The sequence below is a fragment of the Bidens hawaiensis genome, unplaced genomic scaffold (assembly GCF_021521415.1).
Source record: "Bidens hawaiensis isolate Kalapana, Puna unplaced genomic scaffold, B.hawaiensis_p1.1 tig00025791_1, whole genome shotgun sequence".
Lineage (NCBI taxonomy): Eukaryota > Viridiplantae > Streptophyta > Magnoliopsida > Asterales > Asteraceae > Bidens > Bidens hawaiensis.
The window spans coordinates 211,832-226,769 of NW_027494133.1; the positions used below are offsets into that span (position 1 = coordinate 211,832).

Consider the following 14,938-nt stretch of genomic DNA (forward strand, 5'->3'; position numbering starts at 1 on the left):
AGCCAATGGCTATGATACCAACTTTTGTCACACCCCGACTAGGTAAATGCGGAAGTGTAATACGGGAATGTAACAGACACATCTTGTATCAACCACATTGTTTATAAAGAAAATTAACGAACTAATTTACATCATGTTACATTGTTTTGTACTATGCTCACAAACTAAGTGAAATATACATAACCGTTTTTTCAGACTTTTTATTGTTTAATAGTATATTTGCGTCCATCTACACAATGTATAAAACCAGTCTTGGCTCAGTTTCACCGTTTTTCGTGTCTGGCCAAATTGGTCGTTTACGGGTTTTGGAAATAGGTAAGGTCACACAAACTTGAGTAAATTTACTTTTTGATAAAATGATTCGATTTATAAAAGAAAATTAGGGTTTCAGTATCTGGATTGGTCGTAGGATTTGTTTCCGTTTTCATACGGGTTTAATTTTACATAACGCGTACAATTCACCAGAATGTCCGGAAATCTCTTAAAAAGTTCATTTTTATCAAATTCAATTCATACTATAATATTTGACCACTTTTGACATTTTGATGTACCAGTCAGTTCGTTAAACACAATGCTGCCAGTTTTATCAAAACTTATACAAATTAAATCTTCAAATTATTATAACTCTTTATTTAAATATATATATAAATTATGAGAATTACTAACAAATTAAAATATATAGAATTTTATTAAAATAATTCTAGAATTATTAAACTTGTTTAGTTATTTATAAAAATTCATTTTATATGTTATATTTAACCGATAATTCACCCGTTTATACCAAACGATACCCGAAAAACCTGATTATTTTTCTTAGTGGTCAAAATACCATCAAATAATCCTTGTAAATTTCCAGAACTTAACTCTTTGGCTAAAATTTCTTTTTACGCATAATTCACCTGTTAAAACTCGATTAAACGAGAATGCACAACCCATATCTAGACTTCTCCAATTAACCCAAAAGGTTCTGTGTGATCTTACAATGATATTTCTGACTTCTCCACAATATTTCATAATTTTTTAAGCAAGTTAGCTATTTTTCAGGATAAATAACAAATAAAGGGTAATAAAATCGCCAAATATTCTCCGTTGATCAAAATATTACCAAATTTGGACATGGACTCATTCATATGATCCCTAATGTCTCTGAAGAATTTAAAAGGCTAAAAACAAGTACGTCACAGTCTAATCCTAAACATCCCCTAAACGAGCAATCGGTTGTTACCTTTGCGGTTTTCCGAGTGTTTAGGTCGTTTTCTCGCATCCCTAGTCCATGGTTCTCTAGTTAGTACATCTACAGGGTGTATAACACGAAACCAAGCATTTAGCATCAATCATTAAGCCAAGTAAATTAGGCTTTCGGTTAGGATTTTAAATCGAGTTTTCAAATAGTTAAAACGTGATATACACATTATAATCCGTAATTCTTTGGCCAAAAAAGCGTATGCTTCTGATTACTAACTATGTCTAAGATCATAACATGTTTTTTTTATTATTTTAAGGTTTTTTACATGGTTAATATACATTTTTATTAATCGTAGCATGTTCTTATGATTATAACAAGTTCAAAACAAGTTTAACACTCAAGAATTTTTAGAAATTAGATGGTGTTTGAGTTGGTTTGAGTTTTGTGAAAAATATCAAAGGAAGATAGCTTATTTAGGTAGATTACTCAAACGGGGGGGGGGGGGGGGTCCCACTCCTATTTGCGGCCGCCCCATATAAGGGACCATTGGGCCTCTCTTTTGGCCCAATATGCCTCGTTTTGCATGAAAAATGTTAAATCTCGGTCCCAAATTTAATTCGGGTTCGGTTTTTGGCGAGAAAAATAGTTCGGGTTTGATAAACAGCGCAAAAATGAGTGCTTTTTAGTTAATTTTTGAAAATTAAGAAAAACGTACTGACTCATCGTAAAAATCCAAAATATTTTCTCCGATTGCTTAAAACATCTTATATAAGTGTTCTATAAGTATTTTTCGGCTTTACTGATGATACAATGCTTGTTTTGGTACTAACGATCGCATTTAAGTACACAGCGTATAGTTAAACGAAAACCTTTTCGTTTAAACCGTTTTTTACGTACTGAGGTCTTAATTGTTGGGTATTATATTTTAGACCGACGCATCGAATCGTTACTCGGTAATAATGAGAAATTAAAGAAAGACAACAAGATATTATAACGAGTAATTGAAGCATTTTCCGGGTGAAATGTTATATTATATTTTATTCCTTTGGTCTTATCCAAGTGGCGGTGGAGTGAAGACCAAGGCACAAGACTAGTATAAATAGATGATTTAGGTCATTTGTTTAGATCATGTGTGCATTGTGAGAGTTTGCCCCCAGGGAAGAGCTCTCCCCGGATGGCCGTTTCTATATGTTTATGTATGTATGTATGAATGTATGTATGAGGGTTCTTGATGAGAATCATTCGATTAATGAAATCACACTTCTACATCTATCTTTTGTGTTTTGATTACAATTGTTCATCCTATTATTGATTGTTAATCAAATCGAACTCTCCACATCCGTCCATTATTATCATTCAAGAGTGAATATGTGTTATGATTCGATCCTAACCCGGATCCGAGGTCCACTGTTAATACCGATTATTCATGCTTCTGCACCGGGGCTTGGTTCACACAATTGGTATCAGAGCGAGGTTACCGAATCTTTCAGACTAACCGCAGAACTAGATTCAATTCGCTCTTGAATCCGCCATGGACGTTAAACTTGAAGTTCGTTGAAGTTTTTGTGGGTTTTTGCATGGATTTGGATGAACTTTCATGATTGAAGGATGATTGATGTGGATTGATGTTTGGGTCGATGATTAGTTTGGAGATTCAACATCAATTTCATGTTTATATATCCAGTTTCGTCCAAATCTATTGTTTTCGGTCGAACTAGTTTATATCGATGTTCTAGATCTGAGTGTTTGATGAGATTGATGATAAATTGGTGTTAGAATGATGATTTCATGGTGATATGGACTGATTTTGATGCTTAATTTCATGTTGATATTGTTTATCATGGACAAGTTATAGTATATGCTGTTGATAGATTAAGCTTCGAACAGCTGAGCCTGAATTGTTGCTACAGATGCACGAACAACTGCCGCTGGTACAATTTTTATGCTAAAAAATTGTAGCTGAACTGCTTATTAATTATGAGTAGTTGTGAATTTGGTTGCGAACATATAAGTGGTGTTCGAGCACATGCAAGTCTTATATGACACAAGCAGTTAAAGCTTACGAGCGGATAGCACAGAGAGGAGTGCAACACAATGGTCTCGAGCAGATTGTAATTTATGCTGATGTTACATGTATTCTGCAAGTGCAAATAGTTAAATTTGGAGCATAAATAAGGTCATGAGCTGATGGAACATCATGTGTTTACGAGTGTATTTTTTTTAATTGCTGCTATTGTAAGGATGAATGTCGATGTTGCACTATTAAATTTGTGCAGAATATTTCGAGCATTTTCTGCACTATTTCGAAGCAGATGTTGTAGGGGCAGAACCGTCATTTTATTTCGTATTTTCATCATTTTGCAGCTGAAACGTTGCAGCTTGTATGTGTCGAACACTTAGTGTTCATGGACAATTTTGTACTTTCACCAATGTTGATGCTGCAATATTTTTATATGGGACGTTTGCTGCATATTTTGAGTACTCAATCAGCTGCTGATATGAAGAATAATGTCCCGAATAGATGACTTGTTGTGTAGATATTTCATGAACTGTTTGGTACAATTTGATGCTGTTAGATGAATTCCGAGCAGCAGCAGTTGTCAGCTGATATGGTCAAAGACACGAGTAGTTGCTGCAAGTCTTCAACATGTTTGCTGAAATGAATAACAAGGGGCTGCTACACAAGAATAAAGGGCATATTCGTCTTTTTTATGGTTCGAATTTAATGTACAGAAAATATAGACGAGTTTGATGAGTTTTGTAAAGATCTAAGTATTGAAAATGGGAAATCGTGTAGGGTTGACAAAGGATGCGGGGTTAGGATATTGCATGGCGGAAACAAGTTAGGCCTTCAAAAGTATGGCAGGTGTGATCAGGTTACCCTAATGATGGCAGGCTTGAAGCATGAGGTCAAGCATATGATTGACACAAATGGTTAGGTATAGGTCTTGCAGATGGGTGAGTGGCGTTGAGTTTGGGTAGTTTTTAGCAATAAATGGTAATTGAATCTACCACAAATTGAAGTAGATCAACGTTTCAGGGAAGTAAAGTGGTGGAATTTACACATACTGTACAAAGGGTGTGTTTCAGCGCGAGGCCTTTCGGTTGGGTTTAGTTTGTGTTTCCAAGGATGGTGCTGGGTTTGAATTTGAATTAAAGGTGCAATCAAACATGGGGTGATCGGGATCGCGGAGGCCATTTACTTGATAACTTGGATTGTCATTTTGCGAGTTGAGTGTGACAACTAGGTAAACAAGGAAGCATGATATGAAACGTGAAGAATTCGCGTGACTTGAGACATTGTTATATACTTACACGAGTGTTCAGGCAAGATGCGCTTAAACCACAAAATGGGTCGATCATTCACTAAATGTTCAGATACTTAGAAAGTTCAACATGATAAACTTATTGAATGAATACATCCAAATATGTAAATTTGCTTTAAGTGTTCTACAAAATTGATCTAGAATAGGATATGCATTTGTCCCATCGAGTAGTGAAGTCAGTCTACCTATAAGTAAACGGGTAAAATAATAATTCGCAACAAAGGCACACATATTTCATGGGTTATTTACACATTAGTCACATGACTAATCAATACGGATAAAACTTACCGACACATCAGCTTACATCGTCATCACTTTTCACCCAAAAATCACACACAATTTTAAATCAATCAAATAAGAAACGAAAGCCATGCTATACTCAAATCATCACATCCTTTTTCCGCATCCAAGTTGCCCGAAATAACGAACAGAAATCATAAACAAAACCATTCGTATAATTAGATTGGGGTAGAATCGAAGTTTCCAAATGAAAGCCTCAACATACCTTGACAGTAAGGTCAAGCGAGAGCGCGTTATGCAATAAGTACTGATTCTTCAAAATGTGATGCAACTATGAGTTGTGATTAAATTTTTTTTTCCATATTTGCTTGTATGACATTGTAAACATGTTAGCTAAATTTTGACGACCCATTTCATTTTGTGTGATTGTATATATATATATATATATATATATATATATATATATATATATATATATAGTATTGGGATCATGAGAGAACTATTTTGAAAGTGGGAACTTTTAGAACCATTTTGAACCCCAAAAACTCAAAAATAAAAAAAATCATAAAACAAAAAAAACACAAAAATAAAAAAAAGTAAAAAAACCAAAATTCTTATTTATTATCCCAGTTTCATAAAAAGACGTCTCGGTTTAGCTAAATTATACATATATGTATAATATGTACATATATGTATATACACGTTTTTTTATACACATGTACAATTTAAGGTAAATGATAATGTGCATATGTGTATATTGCGTAACTAGAGATTAAATGAAATTATACATATGTGTATAATACGAAGTTTTTTTATTATTTTTTTATTTTTTTATGAAACCGAAATAAAATATAAGAATTTTGGTTTTTCTACTTTTTAAAAATTTTTGTTCTTTGTTTTATAATTTTTTAAAGGTTTTTTTAGTGGTCCAAAATGGTTCTCAAAGTTCTCAATTTACAAATGGTTCTCTTAGGATCCTTACCATATATATAAGGGATGGTTCAGGAGAGAAGTCAAGTTATTACTAGAAGTGCGAGAAGTGATTTTTAGCCCTTGATTAACATTGATCAATGGCCTATATTAATTATGACATTTTTGTACTTATTAAGAGATAATTAAAATGTTTACAACTTGAATACGACTCGTTTGTCTCATTTAGTCAAATTGCTTAAAGGCGTCAGGTTTGGGAACCACTAATCTGCCACGATTGACACCTATATTTCATCGAAGGTTCAACATATTTGTGTACCCTCTTGGTTCAACCAAGCCAATTTACATCTTAGCTACCAAACCATCTCGGCCCGTTGGCAGCTAATAACCAAATCCGTCACGTCAATCTACAGGTGTTATAATGTAAACATATTTGATCTGCAATAGAAATTTCTTCTTTCCTAGCATCACTTCTCAAAAAATAAGTCAAATATTTCCCAAGCTCTCTGATCTCGACCACTAAGTTGACTACTGATGTGAATTTGACACCAACCAAACAAATCATGCTTACCCTATTTATAAAATTCACCTAATAATTCTTAAAAGGGTTTACCTTGTTAATCTTTTTTTCAGCTTCAGATCTTCAGAAGCATTTAACTCCTCTTTTTTACTCGTTTGGCTTTTTCTTTGTAAACCCTTTTATTTAATTTTATTTTTGTGCTTTTGCCACATCAGCGTATGTTGAGAGTTTGTTGAAAGGCATTGGTGTTTTAAATCTTTAGAAAACTATTTTAATTGTTTACAGAAAACTATTATAAACGCGTGCACTTACATTTACCCATTCCCCATTTGGGTCGATATCCCATGTCATTTGGGTTGATATCCGAGCCACACTCTACTTGAAAGTAGCCCAATATTTCAGCTTACCAATAAAGCAAGTTTACAATGTAGTTATTGTAATCTCATCAAATGTAAGAAATTCAACAACAAAAAATAACAAACAATAATTGTTCGGTGTATTCAAATAGTGAGAAAAATAATAAGAAACAAACAGGGAGGAAAAACTGATAATCACGCACCTCAAAAATTAATAAATTTCTACAAAGTAAAATATAGACTAGATTCCTGCAAGATTTCATGCTCTGTGACAAGTATGCAGAAATCAAGTTAACACTTTTAGTGTTTCTACCTGTCAGAAATCTTGATCAACGAATATCTCCCTAAGTAAATCATAATCTCCATGGCTATCCGGCCAAAAATTGTTCGGTCTACTAAAAGAAGAAATCATAGGAATATTAAAATTCTGTTAGTTTTGATCATTTACTATCTCGGTCTATAATATGACATTCAATACCTATAAAACAAGACATTCTTCAGTTCATTCTAATGTGGATGCATGATCATCAACCAATCATAGATTGTAGTCTTTAAGCAGCTTTATTTTCTTTTAAAATCAATAATGTTATTGTTGTGAATAATAACATGTTTCTACTTGGTTTCATCTACCCATGCCTAGTTGTTGATGTATAATCCATCAGTTCTGCATGAGGTAACAGGATGTACCTGCAAGACATTGTTTTTTCTTTATTTTCATAGCATACTATTAACAGTTTTGCAAAAATAAGGCACAAATGAATGAATGATTTACATATTTAAAGCCCAATTAAAAGCAGGCTGATCATTAGCATTCTTTGCTTTTGAAATGGTTGAATTTTTAGCCCTTCAATCCACTTTTTAGTAACTAACTTTGCATCCGATGTCGAGTGCATATATATCCTACAGTTGCAAATATAAGTCTGTTCTTTTTCCCTGGTGGTGGTAGGACATTCGGGTGGTCTAGGGGTTTCACCTTGTCATAATTAGCAAATGATTTAAACCCATTTTGACCCACTTAATCAGAATTAGTATAGCAGATAAAACTAAGCGAAGATGATTCTTACAGCAAGCATGTCATCCAAAAAGTACACATCATGGTTTCCTTTAAGGTAGGGAAATCGATTAGTTAACCAGACCATACCAACCAAGATCTAGTATTTTATTTCAAGTATAGGTCTTCTGTAAGTGAAGTTAAAAAATCCATGCAAATGAAACCAAAATCATTAATTTATGTTAATGATGTTCAATATATTATTATTATTATTATTATTTTGAAACATGATGTTCAATTTATCATAATAACATGGGACTCAATACATGTATAAGAGAAGTTGGTATCAATGACATTGAGCAGAATCTGAATCGTTATAACTTAAGAACAAACTAACGATCAATATGGTTAAATAGAATCATTACCAGATCGTAAATTGTAGAATAATAACTACCAAAAGTTCCATCTTCATGATGGTTTTTGAAACAAACATATATTTTGATCCTTCCACCCAAACAAACCCCATTAAATTCCTACAAAATCAGGTTAGGCATTTTCACAAACAATGGGTATGCATTAAAATTTTAATAGAAACTTACTTGCAAATCCATTAACCAACAAAAGAGGAGCTTGGATCTCTTCAAGTTTAGAAGTTTGAAGAAAAACGAATCTAATCTCCTTAACGGGTCCTAGATCCAATGAGTCCATGGGGTAGGATACAACAACAACCAACACGATATGAGCACAATCTCCCAAAATCCAGTGACCGAAACCTGCAAAACAGACACCGTGAGCTCGTTACGGGAAGGACAAGAGGGGGGGTCTTCCCGTAACCACCCTCCAGCGTGAGAATAAGTACCGTTCTAAAGAGAGAAAGTACTTAAGTATTTAGAGTAGATAGCTGGGAGTGAATGAATACCTCAAGGAGATAGTGAAGGTATTTATAGCTGAAAAGGGAGGGAATATGATTGGGCCAGCTGTCCCATTCTAGAAGATGCTCTCGTAACCACCTGGACACGTGCCCTCATATGATAGGTTGAGCTATACGTTGCATTTGCATGGGTATAACAACTTGGACACGTGTCGCTCTATGATAGGACGAGTTATCACCCTAGCCAGGTGCACGATTATAACAACATGACCAGGTGTCCTTCATTCATTGGTTGATGGGTCACGTATTCTTCAAGTAATAACCTTGGTAGCTCTTCTAGAAGGTAGTTGGTTATTTACAGCTGTCTTGTGGCATTGCCTTCTGAGTATCCTAGCGGGTGAATATGTTACCTCGCGGATGATCTTTGAGGGTGCCTGGATACTTCCGCTCATGGTTCCCAGGACTGACCATCTTTCTTTCTTTAGTGGGTTATGCGGGTGATCCGTATGTTCCGCGGGTGTCATATGAGGAGCTTCCCTCTGACCCGCAGGTGATACTTAAGGGTATTTGGATCTTTTTAGTACCCTACCTCTATAAGTCCCCCCAGTCTAGTGTTTCTTCCACGTGAAGCTTTTATCCGGGTGGAATATTGGACTTAAGGTATAATTTGGGGATTTTTGAATTTTGGAGTTTGGTAGAAATATCTTCTGTTGGTGGTGTGGATAACCATGAAAAGGACAAGTTGACCACTTGCAGGCGCGTGAACAGGTGACGAGACGTTTATGCCAGCTGTCACTGTACCCGACTATGCACCTTTTTTTTTCTCTTTTTCGAATTTCCCACATAACGTGGCGTCTGGCGAGTGGGTGGTGGCTTTCTCTCTCCACTGTTCGTATCCCACCGCATTAATTGCGATGGGTATAAATAGAGGAAGTTATCTTCTTAACGAAGTTTTATTGCGTTTGATATCTTATTTCTTCTTTGTTTTTTCTCAATCTTCTGATTAATCTTTCGATATCATTCAAGATTGCTCGTTGTTTCCCTTTTGCCATTGAACCTATGGCCAGTGACAAGAGATCATTGATTCCTAACATCGACGATGTGGAAATCGATTGGGACAATGCCGAATACGAAGAATTACTTCGTACTTATGGCATTCCACCGGAGTGGGGACCCGAGTTCCCTACTGCCGGATTTGTAGCCAGCAGGCCACCTGTTGGAACGATGGCCGTGTATGCCAACTATTTTATCCATGGGAATCTTAGGTTTCCGATAACCAAGTTAATTATCAAGGTACTTAGTGCCTATGGGATCCATCTTTCTCAATTGCACCCGCTTACGCTTACACATATTAGACAATTTGAGTTTGTGTGTAAGGCGAACGGAATGGTGCCCCGTTCTGATCGATTTCTGGTTTTCTACCGGCTGGTTAACCGGGGCGGATGGTTCAGAGGCATCCCGATAGCTGAAAGGGTTATTAGGATTGAACCTACCGAGGGTTATGAAAATTGGAGGCCACGATTCTTCTGGATCTCGGAAGACATGATTCTTGACCCGATGGTTCGGCATCCGGCCAATGAGGCGTTACTGGATGTAGTTACAGCTCCACACGAGAACCAGAAGTGGTTCCACCTATTGGTGTCAAAGCCTTCTCCGATGCGAGCCATTCGAGAAGAAGCGTTAGTTTCGGCGGGTATGAGCCGTCTATGGCCATACCCTGACTTGGAGCCCATCTTTATGGACGTGAATGAACGTAAGTATTATATACTTTCTTGATTTTGCCATTTTATAAGACTCTTTATTGAAATTTCCTTGTGTATATTTCAGGCGAAGTAACTATGTTCAATGCCCTGTTTGACGATAGGGGTTGTCCTAGGAAAAGGATTCGGGACATAAAGGAGACGCCTGTCCTGGAGAGGACACGTGGAAATTTTCTTTCCCAACCAAGGTTCTCGCGGAACCACTAGTTTCGGAAAGCATCTTCCAAATAGGTGTGTATATCCTTAATCCTCTCCCACTTAATGCTATTACTTCCGATGGGGTGATTGTCATTCTTTCTTCGAGTGACGAGTCATCATCCCAAGAAGATTCTGATTCTGAAATTTCTGAAATCTCATCCGTCTCGCACGCCTTAGCAGAGCTGGAACGGAAGCGAAGGCTGCACTTCACTGAGGCAGGTGACGCGGGTGCAAGCCACGCGGATGCCGAAGGGGAGCCAACGACGAAAAAGCGTCGGACTCATCACCCCAAGAAACAAAAGGTTAGCCTTGCTGAACGCATGAAGGGGATGACCGGTAAGTCACAGTAGCGCCTTTTCTTTTTTACTTTTGCTCTTTAATGACTACTTATATGTAGTTTTGCTATGTAGACTCATCTGCAACTGTTGGTGGAGGTATTGTATCAGACAAGTTACCGTCTCCAACGTCTGAAGACGAGAAACTACCATCTCCCCTGCCGGAAAAAGGAGATAAACCATCAAATCCTCCGTTCGAGGAGAATCAAGAGGTTCCCTTACCTCCGCCGAAAACTGAGGACCCACTAGCCTACTTATTTGGGACTGGGGATGCGTCCAGTTCCAAAGGGAAAGACCCGACTGTGGACGAGGAGGCACCTAAAACACAAGAGTTTCTTTAGCCATCTTCTCCTCAACCTCCTCCATAATTTTCCCTCTCATCTTCACCATTTCCCATGGGTGAAGGGGAGGGTTCTTATTCTCGACGTCCATCCTTGAACGTTGAAAGGGTGGTGACACGTGATACACCACATCAATCCTCCTCTACCCCGGTGTGTCCCCAAGCATCAAGTTCCGATTATTACGGGGAGCCAAATTCGGGGGAGGATGATCACATGTTTATCCCTAATTGGGATATCGTGAAAGGATCCCGCTTCACCGATCCGGGCATTTGTGCGACATTTGTCAATCAATATGTCCCGCCTGCGGAGCGGATCCATCAGCGTGGTCGTTCCCACCATGGCCTAAACTATTCTTCGTCCCTAGCCAATACAATGGCTTTTGGCCAAGAGATTTTGTGTGAGTGGCGATCGATGGGGGAACGGTGGGGTGAGTTGACTCGATCCGTTGAGGATGCGAAGAAAGAAGCACATGAGCAACGCTTGGCGGCCAATACTGCCAAGTGGAAACTGTCTGACGCTGAGATTGCTCTAAAGGCGGGGGTGGACAAACATGCCATTGCGTCTCGTCAATGGAAAGACTCTTGTACTAGGCAAAATGTTGTCCTTCAGGCTGCTCGGGATGAAACCCAGAGGAAGAAGGAAAATTTGGCCAAGGCACTTGAAGCCAACTTGGCCTTGGAGGCCCAAGTGACCCGCCAAGGTGCTCTTATCCAAGAACTTGAAGCGGAGTCCAAAGTGCAGAAGGAGCAGGCGGAGCTTAACGAAAAGAGAGCTGTTGATATGCAAGCCGCCTATGACTCGCTTCTGCAAGCACGTGATGAAGCGGAAGCCCGTGCAGCTGAATACCTAAATGATAAGCAAACAAATAGCTGATGGGTTCCTTAAGCTTCAGGAACTGGCGGAACGAGCACTCTTTTGAAGAACACCCATTACAAGGGTTTGATGTTGCTCAGGAATATGAGATGCGCATTAAAGAATACGACAATTTGTCATTTCCTTTTGATGTGTGTCTAATGAATGCTTTTTCTATGGAACTCACAACTAAGCTTTAAATTTATAAAGCGAAACTCCTAAAGAAACCACACACAACCGGCAAGTGTACCGATCTTAAGCAGTATAGAACTAAGGAAGTCCGAGTATCGAACACAAGGACACGCGAAACGCTTATGATTACTAAACCCTAGACATGACCTTCCTAAGAATAATAATTTTTATTGATTTTAAATAATTAACTACTTGACCTAACTTACTTTAACTAAATTAAAAGACTTAACTTAACAAGACTTAACGAAACTTTACGAATGAGACTGACAATGGAGAAAAACGTCTACCTAGGTAATATTCATATTGAAGGTCTAACAAGCTAATGGATTGAATGACCTCAAGACACCGATATCTAAAGATGACACAACTAAGATTCGCTCAAGAAAGCTATATCACCTCTCGGTCTCACCAACAAACTCTAACTTACACTTAATTGATTTTAAAAACAACCCGGGAAACGAATTGCTAAAGTGTTATAATGTCGACTCTCCTCTCGGTCTCACCGACACACGACCCTAATGGAAAGAATACTACGCAACCAAGGATAGAGGAACTATTTGGTTTACCTTAAACTAGACCAACTAATCGCTCACAAACCCAAACCTGACAAGAACCGAACCCGCTCTCGCGCGATCCTAATCCTAACAAGTTAAAGCTATGAGACGAGTTTACTTCCTATCACCTCTCGGTCTCTAAGAAGGTGCCTAACCCGCTGAATTCAATCAATAACACACTCAACAAAACCCTATAGTTGTACACACCGCAAACAATCTCTAAACACAAAGTAAAGAATCAAACAAGCAACAATCAATCAAAACTAATTCAACTAATCGAAGCAAGGGGTTTATTAGTATAATTCACAGCCACTAAACACAACCTAATTCAATATTAAATCAAACTTTCATTAACAAATCAGGTCATGATGATCAAACAATCCATAAAACTCACTAAAACCTAACAATATTCATCAAATCTATGTAGAACTAATAAGTTTAGCCTCTCATGATTTTTGGACAGCAGGTATAACTTAATGTAAACACCATATTAATCATCACAAACATAGTTAAAATCATTCAACAATCAATCATAATCAATAATAACTCAAACCCTAATTCAATTGCAAAACAATTAACCTTAAAGATCAAAATCAAACTACTTATGAATGTAAACAAGAACACAAAGATTAAGAATGTTATACTATCATGTAGGCTGAGTTTTATGATGAAGAACAACCCCGAGCTGCTGTCCACCGACCTCCTTGGCTGCCTTCTTTTAGGTTTGCTGTCCAAAAATCCCGATCGGAGGTACGTGGTATAAAAGGGTTAGGTTATATATTTTTTTTATGATTGTTTGCTGCCTCTATTCTCCACGTATGACCAGCCCAAATTTCTTTTAGTTGTTCCTTCTTTTTCCGACCACAATCTCACCAACTTGAATATTATATATTTGTTTTTCTTTGTGAGATGTTGCTGCCTACGCTACCTTCAGCCACACAAATATTATTGTGTGACTTTTTAAAACCAACAAAACTCTTTTTGCTCCATACTAGCTGACCAAGTCAATTAACAAACTTTTCTTCCCCTTTTGTTGTTTCCGATTGGAAAATAATTGAGTTGCTAGGGTGCTTAGGGTTTTTTTAGTTTATAATATATTATATATATAATACATGTATGGCTTTTTTTTTGGGTTTGGGTCGGGTCTTGAGTTTTGGTCTTGTTAACTTGATCATAAAAGTCTCAAATGTCTTCAAAAACCCGAACATTTTCTCCTTTAAAACTCGTAACCTATACAAAATAATAAACTTTGTAAGATCAAGTTAAAGCGAGTTAAAAACATCATTTATTATATACTTAAGACATTAAAAGATGATAAAAAGGTACGGAAAAATAAATGTGTCTTACAACACATCAAACATCCCCACACTTAAGACTTTTTCGTCCCTGAAAAAGAAATCTACACAGGACCATAACCAAGTGAAAAACAACAAACTCTTAGATTATTTAACATTATTAAAGCATAAGAAACAACTCGACATATTGACCGCGATTGCCGATATTGTTGTCCACTTAAACTCAGCAACTAACATATCAAGCCCCCAATTGCATTAAGCATTTTAAGTCCAAAAATCAAGGCTACACCTATCCTATTTCAGACAAAGAGAGCTAGAAGACTAGAGTCGAAGCAAATTGGTTCGACAAATCACCATAAGCCAATGACTCGTTGATGGTACTAATTAGACGCACTCGGTGAAATTTGATGGATGAATGGTCCTGTGGAGGTCGTACGAGCTATTTCTAAATATTATTGGACTTTGTCCTATAAATTCCTAATTTGATATTTATTGACTAAGAATCTTCGAACCCCAATAGTGTATCATCAGAGTCACTATCCCCTTGGTAACACGTAAACTCTAAGTCCAGTCTAGTATGTGCATCTTTGGCCTATTTTACTAATTTTGAGAATGCTTCTTTGGCATTTTACATTACATATCTTTCTCACAATCATTTGTTTTTTGGAACAACTTTTCAGAATACTCATAAATTTCATAACTTACTTCTTTTTTTTTCAATTTTTTTTATATCGCCCTAAAGTATATAACTATTTCTAAGCTCGTAAAAAGATGGACATGTGGTGGTGTGCTGGTTTGAGTGCATCTAAGTTCTTACCATCTCAAAGTTTTTAGATTATGGTAATCCTCCCTAAGCATCGAAATTCGGTTTCACCGTTTTTCAAATTATAATATATACAAAATCTGCTAAAGAGGACTATCAAAGCTAGTTGGGCCTACCGAAACATCCCAAATCAGATATGCAAACAATCTCTTCTTTTATTATTATTAT

At 37.0% G+C, this 14,938-nt stretch overlaps 1 pseudogene; it reads right to left on the reverse strand.

Annotated features, from left to right (window-relative positions):
- Positions 1 to 7,060: 7,060 nt before the first annotated feature.
- Positions 7,061 to 8,257, reverse strand: LOC143572280 (UDP-D-xylose:L-fucose alpha-1,3-D-xylosyltransferase MGP4 pseudogene; annotated as a pseudogene).
- Positions 8,258 to 14,938: the final 6,681 nt, after the last annotated feature.